The sequence below is a fragment of the Leptodactylus fuscus genome, chromosome 4, assembly GCF_031893055.1.
Source record: "Leptodactylus fuscus isolate aLepFus1 chromosome 4, aLepFus1.hap2, whole genome shotgun sequence".
NCBI classification, from domain to species: domain Eukaryota; kingdom Metazoa; phylum Chordata; class Amphibia; order Anura; family Leptodactylidae; genus Leptodactylus; species Leptodactylus fuscus.
This window is the reverse complement of record NC_134268.1, coordinates 203011448-203019638: the sequence shown is the minus strand read 5'-3', so window position 1 is coordinate 203019638 and position 8191 is coordinate 203011448.

Sequence of the window (8191 nt, the reverse complement as noted above, 5' to 3'; positions counted from 1 at the left end):
ATGCCGTCCTCTCCTTCATCTGCCCTCAGTGTCATGCCGTCCTCTCCATTTCTGCCCCCAGTGTCATGCCGTCCTCTCCATCTCTGCCCCCAGTGTCATGCCGTCCTCTCCATCTCTGCCCCCAGTGTCATGCCGTCCTCTCCCCCAGTTTCACGTTCCACCTCCACATTAAACTTACCTTCTCCTCCGCTCCCTCGCCGCTCTCTGCGCGCCTCTCTCGCTGACACATGCGGCTGAAGTGAGAAGCTGACACAGGTCAGCTCTTCGCTTCGCCGCTGCGCGCCTCTCTCGCTGACACATATGCGGCTGAAGCGAGGAGCTGACCTGTGTCAGGTCCTCGCTTCGCCGCTGCCGCTGGCTACTGGCTTGTAGGCGCGATGTATCACATGACACATCACATGTGTCACATCGCGTCTACAAGCCAGGAGCCGGCGGCAGCGGCGAAGCGAGGAGCTGACACAGGTCAGCTCCTCGCTTCAGCCGCATATGTGTCAGCGAGAGAGGCGCGCAGCGGCGAAGCGAGGAGCTGACCTGTGTCAGCTCCTTGCTTCAGCCGCATATGTGTTCAACTCAGATCTGAGTTGAAATCGGGACATGCCTCCCTCCAACCGGGACCGCGGGACATGTCACCCAAATTGTGACTGTCCTGCGGAAATCGGGACGTTTGGGAGGTATGCATCACCAGTAGAATACCAGACACCACGAGGATCCCCAAAAGAGATGAGGACCTCGCCTGGACCTCCACGTACTATACTCTGGGGTCTGAAGAGAACGCACAGTATCATATTTAACCACAACAGAGTGGCCATTTGAGTTCATCCAAGACAAATCGCAATTGTTCGGTTTTCTTAGAACCCGAAAAATTGGGAATATTTGAGTCAAACTCAACTTGGAATGAATCGGTTGACCCTTCTCTAGTAGGGAGATAAGCTTAATATTTATTACAGCCGGTACTAACCCACCTATAAGGCAGTTTTCTTCTAAGTTTACTTTTACAATTAGCAGGAAAATCAAGGAAAGACAAACATCTTTATGGTATGATCTTACGTCTTACGGTTTTTTCATAGCTTGACTTTACATATGGTTTAAATGGCCGCTTTTGTGATGTTTGACTCAAAACATTCGCTCCGCTTCACAGAAAATACCTGGTTTGAATCTGTAAATTCTCTCTGCTGAGTCTGGCATTCTGAGCAAGTACGTGCGGGAACAATGAGAATCAGATGTGATTATCCACTCCTTTCACTCAACAGGTTGCCTTTGCTTTGATGCAATGCGATTTTCCCCTTTAATAAATCCCGGGCAGCCTGCATCTTCTTGTAATTGCAATTTATTAAAGAAAATAAGCAATATGACAAAGTCATTTACGATAGGACAGCCTGAAGCGCAGGAACAGCAGCCAGATGGTAACTACCAATATCAATTCTCCACTTCATGTTTCCCTATTAATGATTGAAAACACAAAATCCTCCTAAATTACGTTATAATTGTTGACAACCTTGAAGGAAATGACAGGATTCAGAAAATAACCTTTAATGATTTGTATATGCCGAGCTCTTATTGTATGCCGTCATTCGAAGTGCATGGATTTCTATGAATTTAAAGGAGGAGGACACTTATTTTGGAACGTCTTTGCTTGACGTTACAGGACCTCGGTGGAAACTAATTTTTGGTACCATCTGGCTGCCGTCCTATCATAAATGACTTTGTTGCATTGCTTGTTTACTCTAAAGCATAGCCATTACAACAAGGTGCAATGACAATGAGTAATAAGCCCCACGTTTCAGATGGTGAAGGGATATCGGTACAGAAACTAACAGCACCAATATCTCTGGCATATGGGAGCTAGTGGCCTCTAGGGATTCGGGGTGAATATCTCGGTCATACCCTAGATCTTGTGGGGCCTCTAGTTTTCGCCCTAGTAGGTTATCATCCAGTGGTGTAACTAAAGTCTTGTGGCCCCCGGTGCAATCTTCTCTCCAGGGCCCCCTACCTCATCCTTACAGCGAATTCTTGATAGTGATGGTTACGGGTGCTAAGGAGTTTAATCCACCTTAGTGTGGTTCGGGAAATCTGGGGGTCTCCTTGGCTTATGGGCCAGATGGAAGCTGCAATCTCAATACTGATGCCAATGCTTATGGGCCACCTAAGGCTCCTGGGCCCCGATGCGACTGCAGCCTCTGCACCCCTTCAAGTTAAGCCCCTGTATATACCGCTGGTGCCAGATGACATGAAAGGTCCCCTTTAAAGCTGGCTTGTTACTAGAGATCAGTGAACGTCACAAGATTCATCCTGCTGAGTATTCATGTTTCACACTCCTGTTTCGTTTCAGGCAGAAGTTGTTGCTTGTGTCTAAGTATCATTGCATTGGAACATCCCATGATGTGATTGGACCTCAGTGGTCCCTAACAGCCACTGACATCATTCAGGAGGCCGGAAGAGGCCTGAGGGTGCTACAGCCCAGGAGAGGTGAGTAAGTTTGTTTTGTTTACTCACCACCCCTGTGGCTCTGCTTTTTATACTTTGTGTTCTGAGGAGACTCCAGAGTATAAAAGTTGTTTGTGGGTTATGAACCCCAAAGCTTTTTGGAAAATTCATAACAAACTAGTTCACTCATTTCTATTTGCCACCTCACCTGACATGTTTGGTTCATTGAATACTCACATTTTCCATAAAACAGCCATTCTGGAGGAACTTTAAGCTGTGCCATTCCTCTCATAGGGAGCGTTCACACTACCGTCAGTGTCCGACAGCTAGTGTCCACTGCTAATGTCCGTTCAAAATCTTGTTTGGACATTAGCAGCGGGCACTAGCTGTGTCCGTAACATTTTGCATTGATTTAAATGGACATCGGGTGCGTTCCTTTACAGTCAGTGTCTGTCCTTAAGTGTCCGTTCCCAAAGATGTCCGACTTTTCAAGCGGACAGCAAAAACCTACATGTCGGGTTTTGCTGTCCGCTTGAAAAGTCGGCTTTCTAGGACCAGAAAAATAAAGTGAATAGGGCTATATAAGAGAATATTAATGTAAGATGAAGTTGCTCACTTCTCTATGTTCTCTTGCTGCCCTTAGGTTGCCTGGGTACCCACTAAAGGAAATGCCCATCGAATCACTGACTGAGGTAGGCCACTGCTCCAGTCATTGGATTGGCTGGATGGGCATCTCTCAGAACATTTTCCATGGTGTTGGGAGATAAAGTGGAACAATGGGTTATAATGAAAAAATAGGGACAGCGCTCCGTGTACTTCTCCGCATATAGGTACACATTATTATAGAAAGTCATATCACATATGGCAATTAAATACTTGTCCAATACAGATATTGCAATGTTTTGGGTAAAAACCCTTCTTCAGGCTTAATAACTTGTACCTCAATAGAACATGGATGTGATGTAACTAGAGATGAGCGAGTAGTACTCGATCGAGTAGGTATTCAATCGAATACTACGGTATTCGAAATACTCGTACTCGATCGAGTACCACTCGCTGTTCGAATGGAAAAGTTCGATGCAGAACCAGCATTGATTGGCCGAATGCTATACAGTCGGCCAATCAACGCTGGTTCTTCTCCTACCTTTAGAAGTCTTCTCCGTGCAGCTTCCCCGCGGCATCTTCCGTCTCTTCATTCACTCTGCCAGGCATCGGGCCTGGGCAGAGCCGACTGCGGATGTCCGCTTGTAGTGCAGGCATGCGCAGTCGGCTCTGCCCAGGCCCGATGCTGGCAGAGTGAATTCAGAGCCGGAAGACGCCGCGGGGACACTGCACGGAGAAGACTTCTTGGAGGATCCAGCCCGACCCTCACTCGTGGACTTGGTAAGTATAATTTGATCGAACGTTGCCTACCCCTGAAACGAGCATTTTCCCCCATAGACTATAATAGGGTTCGATATTCGATTCGAGTAGTCGAATATTGAGGGACTACTCGAAACGAATATCGAACCTCGAACATTTTACTGTTCGCTCATCTCTAGATATAACCCATCACATATCTAATGTTTCACTGGAGGTGTATCTGGGACAGGGAAAATAGGGATACCAGTCCTAAGACAGTGGGGACTAGGGTTGAGCCGATCTTGACTTTTCAGGATCAATTTTGAAATTCGATTTCCAATCATTTTTCATTTGAACCCAATCTCGATCCCAATTCCGATCCCAATGCAAGTCAATGGGATTTTTTTTACTAATCGGACATCGGATTTTAAAAACAATCCTATTCACTATACAGCATGGAATCTAACAATTGAACGCTTTAATTGTTAGAATCCACGCTGTGTGGTGATTTTTTTTTTAATCACTAAGTAGCCAGAGGATTTTTTTAAATCCTGTGACTACTTAGTCCCCCCTGGTGTCCACTTACCTGCAGAGATGGCTGGTCTGGTGACCGACGCTCTCGTTCTTCTTTGCCTCGCTGCCCCCGTCTCCCAGGTTAGGAGAGTGTGGGTGGGTACAGAGCGGGGAGACGTGAAATTTCCCCTCCCAGTACCCGCCCACACTCTCCTAAGCCACAAGCCCCGCCTTCTTCCTAGCTCTTTAACACTAACCTGGGAGGCGGGGGCAGCAAGGCGAAGAAGAACGTGAACACCGGGCACCGGACCAGCCATCTCTGCAGGTAAGTAGCTACTAGAGATGTTAGCTAGTCTCCCATTAGAATGAATGGACGCAGCCAGCACGCAGGGGTTTAAGGCTGTGTGCCGGCTGTTTCCATTCATTCCTATGGAACTGCAGCGAGCCTTCTCACTGAGTATACACTCCGCTCAGAATGAGCTGAGCGTATACTCAGTGTGAAGGCTAACATTGTTAGCTTTTCCCAAAATGTTTGGCCAGTAGTCTCGATCCCACCTAAAAAGATCATGTTTGGAATTCCGATCGCGATCGTGAAATTTTCTCGTTCGTCGAACGGAATCCGATCTTTTCCGAACACGATTGCACAACCCTAGTGGGGACCTATCGACCACTATTGGCACCATAGTACAGTTCCGTAAAACACGGCAGCCTTACGACATGAGTACATGAGTCTTTTGGATATATCCACATATGGTAGATTTGTGGCAATAGAATTTCATAGGAATCTGAAGCAGAGTTAGGACCCTCTGGTACCCCAGGCCAGTCTGGCCCTGGTCTATCCGAAAAGTATCCCAAGTTGTTTTTATGAAGCAGAGTCTACCAGCAATGATTCCAATTGTAAAGCACAGCTCAGTATGTATCTGCCGCCGAGAAAGAGCGGCCATTGAAAGGCTTTCTATATTTACAGAGCTAAGGAAATAGATGGAAGTAACTTGACATTTTCAAAAAATATAGTTTACTATTTCTGAGCGAAAAATATTGGATGAACGAGTAAGAAGCAAAAGCCAATGGCGGCAAAGACGTCTACACTGATGGAAAGGACAGAGGCATCACTTAGAGGTTAAAACCCTGCTTGTACAAAGTAATAAAACAGAAAGCTTATCATCTCGAGTGCTTACATAGTTCCCACTGAATAAAAAGGGCTGCCGTGCTCTTCCTTTTCATTTCACAGGCACAGCCCTATATATACAGTTGTGCAGCTCACTGTAATCTAGTCTGAGCTGCAGTACCAGTCACAGCCACAGCTGTATGGGGGGCTAAGCCATGGAACAAGCGCAAGGTTTGGGGAATCTTACCCAATATACTTGAACCATCCTCAGGAAAACCTCTTTAGATTGCGAACGGTGGAGACCCCTTGAGGTCACAATACAATTTGATTAGCATATATAATAAATAAGACAACGAATATTAATTTGTACAAATATGATTTAATTACCAATCTCAGATTTATTTCTCCAAAAAAAAGATTACATTGAATGGCACATCAAGCAAATTAATTAAAAATCACATTAAATATAGAGTTCCATATAATGTCATTGTAAATCATACACTGCATATACATTTAGGTGTTATCCACAGCATAACATTAAATATTTAAAAAAAATCATGTAAAAAAATTCCCTTAAAAGTGATCAAAGTGAGGACCAGCTAACTGTATACAATCCGTCACCCTATGGCTTTATGCACATGACGGTATAAAAATTGCACCATATAGCGCTCGGTACAAAAACTGCACCAAGAAATTTTGATATTTTACTTGATATTTTTGATTCTATGCTCTGTTCTTCCCATGTAGTTCTTGTATAAGGTCCAAATTATTCTTGTGACCAGCGCCGCACCTCCCATGAGGCGACTTGAAGCGACCGCTTCAGGCGGCGCTATGCCAGGGCCCCGGGGAGGGTGGCATTTTTGATTACCTAAGCCAGTCCAGGACAAGCTGTCCTGGACTGGCTTAGCACCGAGCGGTGGATTGGGGAGGCCGCTGAAGCAGCGCTGCTCCAGTGGCCTCCCCTCATGCTCAGGCAGAGAGCAGGTCCTCTCCCTGCCTGCTCTCTGCCTGCGAACAAGCGCTAAGACCCACCCCTTTGCTTCGCCCCGCCCCCTTCACTCCGCCACACCCCTCCGCACCGCCCCCTCCTCCCAAGGGAGGGGGGGGCGGCTTTCTGTCGTTCGCCTCGGGCGGCGAAAGGGGCAGGTTCACCCCTGCTTGTGACCCCATGTCATCCTTGCCAGCAATTTATCGTACTCATAGTGTACAAAAATCCACTTTTTTTTTAAGATGGCGGCACATCAAGTGTATACAAAAAACACTCCCCTACATAGATCAGCACATAGAAATACATAAACTGCCACAGATTGTCTCCATACCGCTAGAGACAACCTATAATATGGTCGTGTGCATGAGCCCCCAATCTATAGAATCCACCAAAAAAACTTATTAAAAACAGCATAAAATATAAATACATGTAAGCATTTACAAAAATAGACACGTGAAGGGTGAAACCATTTTGTGCCAGCAAAACAGGCCTGATTCCCCATAATATACTTCCTCTTACAAAAGTTTCTCAAGTCTTTTAGTTACTTCTTAGGTTTCTGATGGATATTCTAACCAGATGGTACATTATAAACTACTAGTATAACACGTCTACACATGGTAAGCACCTCCGTAATAAAAAACAGATATTTTATAAAAGCCAGCTTCATTTTGGTTATTAAATATATATCTTACTACTTATAGATCTGATTTTTGTTTAAAACGTCTTGGAGAACCCTACCCAAGACGTACTGATTTATTGTATTGGTAGTTTTCATGGTATATATTGGGTTCTTAGCTCAGTCATACCGCCATATAGTCCTCTGTTGGACATAATCTCTTAAAAAATAATCCCATTGCTATTTTATTTTACATTATGGGCTACATTATAGACACATTCAATATTCATGAGAAGAATACTGTGAGAATACAGTCATTCCTAGGGACTTTGTATACGGTCCCATAACACAATTTCACCCTATATAGGAGCTCTGAAAGTTTCCTCCCCCCTGTCCTATTCCTCGTATACAAATTACAGGGACTGACTACATAGTGTACAGAAAAGAGGTGGTTGCTAAGAATGTATGTGTATAACAACAGGGGCGGACCTGAATATTCGGAGTCTCCATGGATGCAAAAATGCTGAATAAGTTGCAGCTCCCCACAGATTTGTCCACCGTTACCTTCTCTTAAATCTGGTTATGGACTCCAGCTTCTTATGATATGGTCAGGATTTGAACCAGGGTCTTCTGGTTTTCTTGGTTGATTCTTTACCTCGAGACTATTTGCCTGCTTGTGTTTGGTCTCTGTCTATCTGTTGCATGTGCTTTTGATTGTTTGCTGGAGTTTGGAGGCCCCAGGTGTGTTCATTTGCATTATCCATTCAGGTGTTAGAAATTGTCATCAACCAATCGAGTAGTTCCAGGGTCTGTAAATGACTCACTGCTGCTACCCCTGTCCTGTGATACCCTTTCCTCACGACTCCACTGTTCCTCTCCTCAATCTCCTTTTGTATGTTTATGGTTGTGCTGCACCTGCTAGATCTCCAGCACGTCTCTTCCTAGTTGTTACTTTTTGCAGCTACCCCTATTCTTCGTTAGGGGTGACCGCCTTTAGCATCCCAGCCCCTAGCCTCTTTCAGCTATCACCCCACCTGTCTCTTAGGTCTCCGCGTTTAGAGAGCCAGAAGTTGTCGGGGCCGAGCTTAGCTTGGGTACAGCTGACCAACACCCTCAGGCAGGACCTGGTCAGCCATCATAGCGCCAGGGAAAGTTTTCCTATCCCTGTTCCATAGAGGTGCAAGCAGCATTCAGGATATGG